This window comes from Bidens hawaiensis, unplaced genomic scaffold, assembly GCF_021521415.1.
Source record: "Bidens hawaiensis isolate Kalapana, Puna unplaced genomic scaffold, B.hawaiensis_p1.1 tig00007372_1, whole genome shotgun sequence".
In the NCBI taxonomy this organism is placed as follows: Eukaryota; Viridiplantae; Streptophyta; class Magnoliopsida; order Asterales; family Asteraceae; genus Bidens; species Bidens hawaiensis.
In genome coordinates this window covers 164,490-175,285 of record NW_027491509.1, presented here as the reverse complement: position 1 = coordinate 175,285, position 10,796 = coordinate 164,490, and the positions used below count along the sequence as shown (strand labels likewise).

Sequence of the window (10,796 nt, the reverse complement as noted above, 5' to 3'; positions counted from 1 at the left end):
TTGAAGGTGGCTTTCTGTTGTCGTTTCTAGTTTCTTCCTTAATGAAAAATTTTGTTTATATAATAAAGTCTGGTTGGTAGTTCTAAAAACAAAAAGCCATCAATCATCATGGTTAGCTACCTCGAAACAAGATGGTGAACCTCTATACATCAGGGGCAAACATCATCAAGGCCCACACTTTTCCAGATTAATTATAACCCCAGAATCCTTCTAACTTACATAACATATCAACATATATACAAAAATGATATAAGAAAAAATAAATAAATAAATAAATATAGAATTCAATCTCAAAGTTACAATTGATAATAACTAACATTGCATACAATTTTTTTAACAATAAAAGGGTACGTAAGATAATTGGTCTCTATAAATACACCAGCCTTCTTTCTCTGAGAATGCATTCATCATTATCTTTTTCAAATTTCCTTTAATGGCACAAAAGTGTGAAGTGAAGCTTCTTGGGACTCCTGGAAGTGCATTCGTGACGCGGGTTAAGTTTGTGCTTAAACTCAAGTCCATACAGTATGAGTACGTTGATGAAGATCTGTCCAACAAAAGTGAGCTTCTGCTTACCTCAAACCCGGTTTTTCAACGAGTCCCTGTCCTTTTTCATGCAAATGAACAACTCATTATCGAGTCTATTGTCATACTAGAGTACCTTGATGAGATCAAACCAGATGTCCACCCTTTCCTCCCTTCCAACCCTTTGGATCGGGCTCAATGCCGGAACTTGGTTTACATCTTTGACACCCAGGTATTTTATAATCCATGTCAATTGAACTTGGTTCATGCAAAATAAAAATAAAAACATACAATATTTAATTTTTGAAATTTAAAATTTTACTTTCGGAGAAAATCACCAAAATAATAAAAGCATGTTGAGTTTTTTACCACAAAATTTAGTAAAATAGGCAGGGCAACTATGAAATAGACGGCCTAACGGCTATATGACAGCAGATGGTATACAAACTCTGAAAATGTGGCTCATGGACGCCCAACCATTTTAGTGGCACCAAAAGAGTAAAAAATTTAGGGCATTTATAAAATAATTTGGTTTCGTACTTTCGGAAATGTTTATTATTTTTTCTTCAAAATAATTTAAATGAACGCGTTAAATTCTAAACTAGTATGGTTTCACTTATCTTTATATATTATATTTTATCATCACCTAAGTTAGTACATGTATGGTTTCTTAAAAAGAACTGACCATAATGTAAATATTATGTTGAGGCACATCATTAATATAACTTGATAAGAGGATATTGACAAACATCTTGCGGTCAAGAAAACACGCATTGGTAAATTTTAACATAGAGTTTTTTTTCTTTTTTCCTTTTTTTTTTTTGAATAGCATGAGTATTTAAAATTATAATGCAAATATATCATCTTAATTTTGAGTAAAAAACAAGAAAAACAAATATTGGCGAGTTTTAACCTTATAAACTCGAAACAAGATTTTACTACAAATTAATAACTACCAATCTTTAATTTAATAGAAATGGACGGTACTAAAAATACTTAAAAGAAGGTTATTGAACTACTATTTATTTTGAGAAATAAAAAAAATTGTACTTAAAATACTATAAATGAACATATTTGTTATAGGAATTTTGGGTTTTTAATGTTCCCCTTCTTGAGGTTGAATCCAAAAATTAAAGTTTTGAATGGCATGGGAATCGAACACTATTCTCTAAAGAAAATAGTAAGAACGTGAGTAACAAAACATTACACTAAAGTTACTGTTTTATAGATGTTTAAAGTAAAATGTGTTTATATATATATATATATGGGAGGGTTATCCTAAAAATAAGTAGTTTTCTAGGAAGACTAAGAATAAATCATAGCCATTGGATCATGCTAATCAATGGTTGAGATTTAAAATTACTAATAACCGACATAGTTTCCTAGAATTACTCTTTCATCATTATAACCGACATAGTTTCCTAAAATTGTTCTTTCGCCATCATTTGTAATGCCAAATGTCAAAATTTCGTTGGTTCTTACCATTCCTAGGAAACTCCTTATTCTTATTTGAACCATTTTCTATATATATATATAAATATATATATATATATATATATATATATATATAGGGGTGAGTTATAATAAAAAAATAGTTTTCTAGAAAGAGTAAGAATAAATCTAGACCATTAGATATATGATCTAGTGGTTGAGATTGATAGTTTTTAAACTACCAAATAGTTTCCTAGGATCTAGGATTTAGGCTAAATAGTTTCCAAAACTACGTATTTTTATTTTAACCCTTATATATATATATATATATATATATATATATATATATATATATATATATATATATATATATATATATAATTGCCTACCATAAAATCCTAGGTGTCGCTCTTAGGTTGTTCTCTCCATTCTCTAGAGCCACCAGATTGCTTGATTTATAAATGAAGGCTTCTCATGCATTTGAACCGAATTAGCGGGTATGGGTCTCACCAAACCCGGTTAGTCTTTAAATGGGTTATAACATCTCATTAATTTATAAAACTATTTCATAATCAATAAATACTTTTCACGGGTTATGGGTCTCACCAAACCCGAATAACCCTTAAACGGGTTATAACATCTCATTTATTTGTAAAATAACCCCTTAATCATCAAAGAATAATTTTCACGGGTTATGAGTCTTACCAAAACTCTAATAGCCCTCAAATTGGTTATAAGATCTAATTTATTGACAAACACTTTTATCATCAAACCCTAATTTAATTTATATGTTTTATACATGTTCTCCGTTGTTGATATATCATCTCCATCGTCGGTTAACTTCCGATACTTCCCACCATTGTCAACTACATCAACACCCCTTCTTTCATTAGACAAATATTTGTGTTCATGTTTGTACATTTAAAAAAATCAACATGCTCATGTTCGTTAAGAATCTAAAAAACCTAAACATCTCAACTAATAAACCCACACGTTAAAAAATATAATAACAAACTAATATATATGTATTAAATTAAAACATAACTACGTTAAAAAATAAAATAAATCATCATAAGATAGCAAAACGATTAAAAACAAAACTTTAAATAAACTCCCGTAACACGGGAGGATCAAACTAGTATATATATACATATATATATATATATATAAGGGTTAAAATAAAAATACATAGTTTTGTAGGAAGAGTAGGAATGACATAAAATTTAGAGTTAGGAAACTATGTAGCATAAATCCTTAATCATAGGAAACTATTTGGTATTTTAAAAACTACCAATCTCAACCACTAGATCATAGATCCAATGGCTTAGATTTATTCTTACTCTTCCTAGAAAACTATTTCTTTTTATTATAGGTCGTTATTGTACAAATACAAAATCCATACTAAACATGCGAATTAAAGAATTTCACGGTGGCAATTATGTAAATAAGTTGAAATCTCTTTTTTCACACAAACCCCCCAATTCACTGTCTACATCCAAAATCCATTTCACCAAGCCCCCAAACGATTCTCTCAAAACCTACAATCATCAATCAATTTCACCATTCATACGCTACATCATCTGCTAACAATGGCGATTGAAGGTAAATTTCATTATTTAGATCACTTGTGTGCGTGTTGTTTGTTATACTCGTATACCTAGGGCTTGGATCGAGAAGAATTGATTTCAAATCTCTCATGTTTAATGTAATTTCAACATATACATACAAATAAAAATGATGAAACACTAGTTTATAGTGAACGAATAACAAAAAGAATCAAGATAGACCCTTGCTTCGAACCAAAATAGATAACTAGTCTGTTTATTGCTTTTATTATTTTGTCAAGTAATGTAATTATCATAGTTGAATCCAACGAGTCTACTTAATTCTTTGTTACTTTGTTTACTGGTTATAGTGTAATTAAATAGAGTAATTAACTTTTTACGTGTATAATATGTCTGTTTATGCTTTTGTAATATGTTCTAAGACTGTAGTGTAATTATCTTGACAATTAGAGTAATTATCAAAGTTATAGTATTTGTTTCGTACATAGTGTAATTAGTGTGAATAAGTAGAGTAATGTGACACTCGTCAATTTCAGGTTAACTCCGTTAATCCGAACTCCGTTAATTCAAACTTAAGATCACACGAACTGTAACGCATATCTCATTACATTTAAATTAGGGTTTTAAATGACGCATGACAATCACTACACAAGTAGTCTTTCGGAATTGCACCGAAACACACACGAGTTGACTCAAACCGTTGGTGAACAAACGACAAATATCAAAACAATAATTATTTGATAATTATGTGCTAAGTCTATGTTTTACTTGATATTTATATGTAAAACATTAATTCAAGAAGCGAAAAGTCTATTGTTTATACTAGAAATTGATTTACTAGAAGTTAAGGGGGCTAAGTGTAACAAATTAATAATTATAATCAGATATTAACAAACCCTAATCCCCTACCCCCTACATACGATCGTTTCCCCCCCCCCCCCCTCCCTCTCTTCCTCTTGGCAGCCGTGACCTACACACAAACACATACAATCTCTTTTCAAGTTTCTTTGAAGAAATCAAGGTGCTAGCTAGGTAAATTACATGCTCTCTAGTCTATTTCATTGATTTAATTGCATGATTAAACCTGCAATCATAAACTCTAAGTGCTAAATATGTTTTTTGTTGATGAACTAGGGTTTACATGCATGATTGTTAGTTATAGGTTAATTGTATGTTGAGTTTTGACGAAAACTGATGCTGGACAGATTATTAAATTCGTGTTTAGATGACTGTAACTCGATGATAATTACATGTTTTGAAGTGATTGTTGATTCTATAATATACTAGGTCGAGTCTAGTTTCTGAAAAGTCCGAGTTTGTAATTTTTGGACGTATAAAAGTCTGTTTTTATTATTTTACAAAACTGTTGTGCAAGGCTGATTTGGGAGACCTGCTGTAAAGCTATTTTGTGACTAAGATATCTCATAAACTACATGACCAAATGGGTTGGTTCCACTTCTGAAAGAAAATACATTGAGTTAGGAACCTAACCCAATTGGTCTTGTATTAATTAGATTTGTCATTTAACGGGAATAACAAATAACATTCTGTTGCGCATGATAATGATTGTTGTGTGTTTGCTGTGATGTTTTGATCTTTGTGATAAAACCATATATGATAAAAATATAATAAAAATAGGTTTAGAAACCTAACTCACGTGTGCTTCTGTGATGATTTTTGGTGATTTATTTTACTTGTTAGAATTTATTAATAAGAGTAATCTTGTCGAGTGAAAATCTGCATAGATAATTTAGCTGATGTATTATTTAAATTGTCATGAAAAGTGCATAACCGATCGATGTTTGCTATGTTTTGACCAAATTTCCCTTTTGGGGGATGATTGCTAGTAATGTACAATATTAATACTTGACAGGTAAGTAGTTGTTCACACATGTAACGTATCACCAACGTGTTTGTCGAGTCGCACTTATTTCACAAACGAAACACGAAACGCATCTCATGCATAAGTTGTATGTGTCGAGTCTAGGGACTCACTCGTAGTTTAAATACTTAGAAAATCTCGTTTTTGTTTTTAGAACACTAGTGAGGACTTTCTGTGACGCACACCTTTTTCTCGGATCTTTTTGGTTATCTTCGCAAACAGTGAGTTTCACGTCCCATTTTTTACTCTTTTTAAACGCTTTTATTTGGGGGAAGTAACATACTCCAACACTGTAGATTTTGTTTAGTTTTTATATATCACTTGTAAGGCTAAGTGGAAAACAAACCAACCAAAGTCCTTCATAACATCGAACTGGTTAATATTTGTATAATAGCGAGTCACTGTTGAGTAGCACTACTGGGTTTGACAAACCCCATCCAACTCTAAACTCGACTGTAGGTCGAGTGGGTGTAATTTTGGCTAACACATTACCATGGTCGTGGTTGACATGGTGGCAAGGCAATTGATAAACAGTCAGCTTCGGTGTCGAACACTTAGTAATACTTGTTGATAGGTTAGCTACCTATTGATATAAAAATTGACTTAACACTATCTGGTAACGCAAACGCAAACGCAAAACGTAAACGCAAACGCAAACGCTTTATTTATATAAATTTGTGAACTCACCAACCCTGTGTTAACACTTTTAGTATGTTATTCTCAGGTAGCCGAGGCGGGCGCGCGGTTTAGGACATGCATTCGCTAAACATCATTGTTTTAAAAACTGCTTTTAATTTCTGTCTTGACAACTTGTGTTTTTAAGTCGTCCTGTATGGCGCAACTGTTTTGGTTTACGATTTACGCTTCCGCATTTTTACTTAAGATTTGATGTCTTGGTTGTTTGAAAACTTTATTTTTGGTGTTTGATTATAACTAATGATTCCGATCCTGTTAGTTCACACCCTCTGACGGTAAAACTCCGTTAGTGGATTTTGATGGTGTGACAAGTAATTATTCATATGTTTATAATCAGTTGTTTGTAATGTTAATTTCCCTGTTTATAGATTTTGTAATCTGTTCTAAGGTTGTAGTGTAGTTATTTTCACAACTAGAGTAATTATCCAAGTTATAATAGTTGTTTCGTACATAGTGTAATTAGTTTGTATAAGTAGAGTAATTATCAACATGTTTCTAAGTAGTTGTTTGCAATGTTAATTTGTATGTTTATAGTGTTTGTAATTTGTTCTAAGGTTGTAGTGTAATTATTTTCACAGCTAGAGTAATTATCAAAGCTAAAGTAGTTGTTTCGTATATAGTGTAATTAGTATGTATAAGTAGAGTAATTATTAATATATTTCTAATGAGTTAATGCATTTTCTGCACATTCAAACAGAATCAGATGCTAAAGCATCTGGTTATAGTGAACGAAGAAGCAAAAAATTCCATGATAGACCACCAGGTAATTACTCTATCTGTTTCTTTAATAACTTTTTCAAGTAGTGTAATTATCATACTGTAACCATCAAAACCGGTTATAGTGTAATTACATAGAGTAATTAGTTGTTTTTTTTGTGCAACTTATCTGTTTATGAATAGAGTAATTTTCATAGTAGTTACATATAGTAATTAGTTATAGTATAATTACATAGAGTAATTAATTTTCATAGTAGTAATAACAAAACTGGTTATAGTGTAATTATATAGAGTAATTAGTTGTTTTTTTGGTCTTAGGCTGTAGTGTAATTATTTTTCATGAATAGAGTAATTTTCATAGTTGTTTGTAGTTATTGCGTATATAGTGTATTTAGTATCCATGAGTTGAGTAATTATTAACATGTGTTCTAATTGGTTGTTTTTGGTGTGCAACTTGTCTGTTTAAGGCTTTTGGAATATGGTGTTAGGCTGTAGTGTAATTATTTTTCATGAATAGAGTAATTTTCATAGTTGTTTGTAGTTGTTGTGTATATAGTGTATTTAGTATCCTTGAGTAGAGTATTATTAACATGTGTTCTAATTGGCTGTTTTTGGTGTTAATTAAATAATGAAAAGGAGGAGGAGTGAAAGAATATCCGTGAAAATGGCTTGTAGGTTTTCCAATGATGAATCGTCACCTATTGTTTTAGGTGATGATGGAGAAGAAGCTACAGATGCAAAGATTAGAGTGCCAAAAAAGGTTGTTGATAAAGAAAAGAAGGTTGAGAAGGATGTAGTGATTAAGAAACAGAAGCAAAAGAAAGAGGAGGATGTGGGGAAGAAACGGAAGCAGGTTGAGCTTGACCCAGGTGACGATTTTGAATCACCTAACAAACGGTCTAAGAGAAATATTCCAAAGCCAATCCCTAGGAAGACATTTATAAATTTTGAAAACAAGAGACTTAAGTTGTGTTGTAACCCGGGCAAGTTTGTTGATGTAATAAAGTCATTATCTAAAAAATAAATTGAAGCAGTCAAAAAAATGGGATTTGAGAGCATACTATCCTTCAACATAGTTGCTACCCCTACACGTTTAGCATATTGGCTACTCGTGAATTATATGATGAAGACATAAATGAGCTCAATATAGGAAATCGTATAATCAAAATAACACCTTCTCTTGTAAAGGATTGCATGGGGATTCTGATGGGGTGTTTAACAGTTTTTGAAAAGAACAAACCAAGAAAAGGTGTTGATTTTAGAACGGGTGAATTCAAAAACCAATTTGAAGAAACTAGGATAAGTGTTTATAAAGTGATGAAGGTAGTTGAAAAAACTTCAGAAAGTGGATGTCTTTTCAATACAAATTTTCTTGACATATTTACAACTATGTTGGGATTAATAACCCAGTCTTCAACCGTTAATCAAGGAATCATTAGGTGGATTGAAAATGATTCAGATATATGCGATATGAATTGGTGTGAATACATGATTGAATTTCTAAATAAAACAAAAAGAGCATGGAAGGGTGTTAATGATCAATATTGTGGGACAATATCATTATTGCTGGTATGGTATTATACTAGAAGTAACTACTAATATACATAATGTTTATTTTTAATAAAAACTTTCTTTTCATTAAAAATGTTTATTTATGTATGACAGTTATTGTTTGCACATGAGTATCAAAAAGGGCAGGGGATTAAAGTTCAGACACCTGCAATAAAGTATATCACAACAACAACTGTGAATGCAATAGAAGAAACACTTTTTCAACATGAAGGAAAAGACGGAAATGAAGTGGAAAACGAGAATGGTGGAAAACGAGATTGAAGTGGAAAATGAGAATGAAGTGGAACATGAGAATGAAGTGGAAAATGAGATTGAAGATGGAAATTATAATGAAAATGAAGGTACATTATTTGTACATAACTACACTATCATTTAACATGTTAATGAGTGTTGTTTCACTTAGTAAACAAAAAGTTAATTTTGTTGATGATGATTGCCACTCCTTAAACCTGGGATATCAATTTGGAACAAGCACCCAAGAATATATCGATGGCTGGATTACTACACCAATGGAATTAAAATTAACAGGTGTCTCAGCCTACTTGGGCTCAAACTACAGAAAGCGGTGCAATCAAAGTTGTACAAAAGAAGAAAAGGTAATAGTTACACTAACTAATTTTATAATTATGAGTGAAAAAATATATTTATAATTGCATTTAATTTTGTAGACATGGATAAAGAAACTGAACAAAAATCTTGGAGAATTCAAGAAGATAGTTGGTGATATAAATGAAATGGTCAAACAAGGAGAATCTAACTATTTAAAGGGAACAATGAGATCAAAGAAATGAGCAACAACTGGAAGAACGAAATTGTTTGGAAAGAAGTTTTTGAAACTGAGAATGTTGAAGATGATATGAATGTGATTAGTTTGAATGATGATGGTAGAGCAGTGGAAGGTATGAAAACAACTAATATGTGTTGATTCGCATAATTACTCTACAAAATTAAACATATAATTTTGATAATGTAGAAGGAACAAATGTTCAAGATCCTTCCAAGGAGGCTAGAACTGTTAAAGATGGTGGCGGAAACATTGATACTGTTACTATGAATGCTGAGCATGGTGAAGCATTGGAAGGTATGAAAACATTGATACTGTTGCTACTATGTGTTTTGATTAAAATCATTACTCTACAAAATAAAAAATACACGATTTTGATAATGTCGAAGGTACAAATGTTCAAGATCCTCCCGAGGAGGCGGGAACTGTTAATGATGGCAGCGGAGATGTAGGCGGGAACATCAATATTGTTGCTTTGAATGTTGAGCATGGTGGAGCATTGGAAGGTATGAAACAACTAATATATTTTGATTCGCATAATTACTCTACGAAATAATTACTCTACAAAATAAAAAATACACGATTTTGATAATGTCTAACCGGTTTGTAACTGGTTTTAAAAAACCGGTCTGAGAAACCGGTTTAAATAACCGGTCTAAAAACCAGTTTGTTACTTGTTGTTAAGCTGCTGCTGTTTTTTTAAAAACTTTTATGCTGTTTTTTTTAAGAAAATGTAGTTTTTTTAAACATATCTCAAAAACTACCCAATTTAGCTCGTTAATATACAAGTGGACTCCTACTCGATGAACAAAATATAAAAGATGGGAACAAACCGGTTTAGGAAAAAACCGGTTATATAACCGAACCAGTCATATAAACTCAAAACCTATAAAACCGGTTTCTGACCGAATCGTTTACAAAAAACCGATTTTCCACAATAACCGGTTCCGGTTTTTTTTCGGTTTCAATTACATAATCAGTTTTTTTGTACATCTCTAGTCGAAGGTACAAATGTTCAAGATCCTCCCGAGGAGGTGGGAACTGTTAAAGATGGTGGTAAATTTAAACAATATCGGAGGCGTAATCTAAAGCTTAATAAAAAAAAAAGATGCCGGGAATGCGGGAGCAAACGGTGAAGATGGTGGGAGTAATGAAAATGCATGCGGAAAAACAGGTATGTTAAGATAATTACTCTGGTTTAATATCAATAACTTTTATCAAACTAAAATATATGTAATTAATATATCAAACTAAAATATATGTAATTAATAAAGTCGAAGGTAGGAATGTTCAAGATGGTGCTAGCAAGGAAAGGAAAAGTGTTGATGGTTGTGCAAAGACAGGTATAAAATTATTACTCTACTTTTATATTATGTAATTAATCTGTGACTTTAAAATCCAGGGGATAAAAATTCCGGGTTTATTAAATGGGCTGCTGAAAAGGATCCATGGAATCTAGTAGCCAAAAAATCCCCTTGTATGTATCACGATACAACTGATTATTACTCTACTCTATAAACTAATTACTCTACAACTGAATTATGTTATTAGGTGACAAAAAATTGGAAGCTAATATAGAGTCGATGTTAACAAATATGCCATTTCTTCAAACAACAAACACTGA

At 31.4% G+C, this 10,796-nt stretch overlaps 1 pseudogene; it reads left to right on the top strand.

The window, feature by feature from the left end:
• The first annotated feature begins 433 nt into the window (after window positions 1–433).
• On the top strand, window positions 434–7,316 carry LOC143634980 (glutathione S-transferase U5 pseudogene; annotated as a pseudogene).
• Window positions 7,317–10,796: the final 3,480 nt, after the last annotated feature.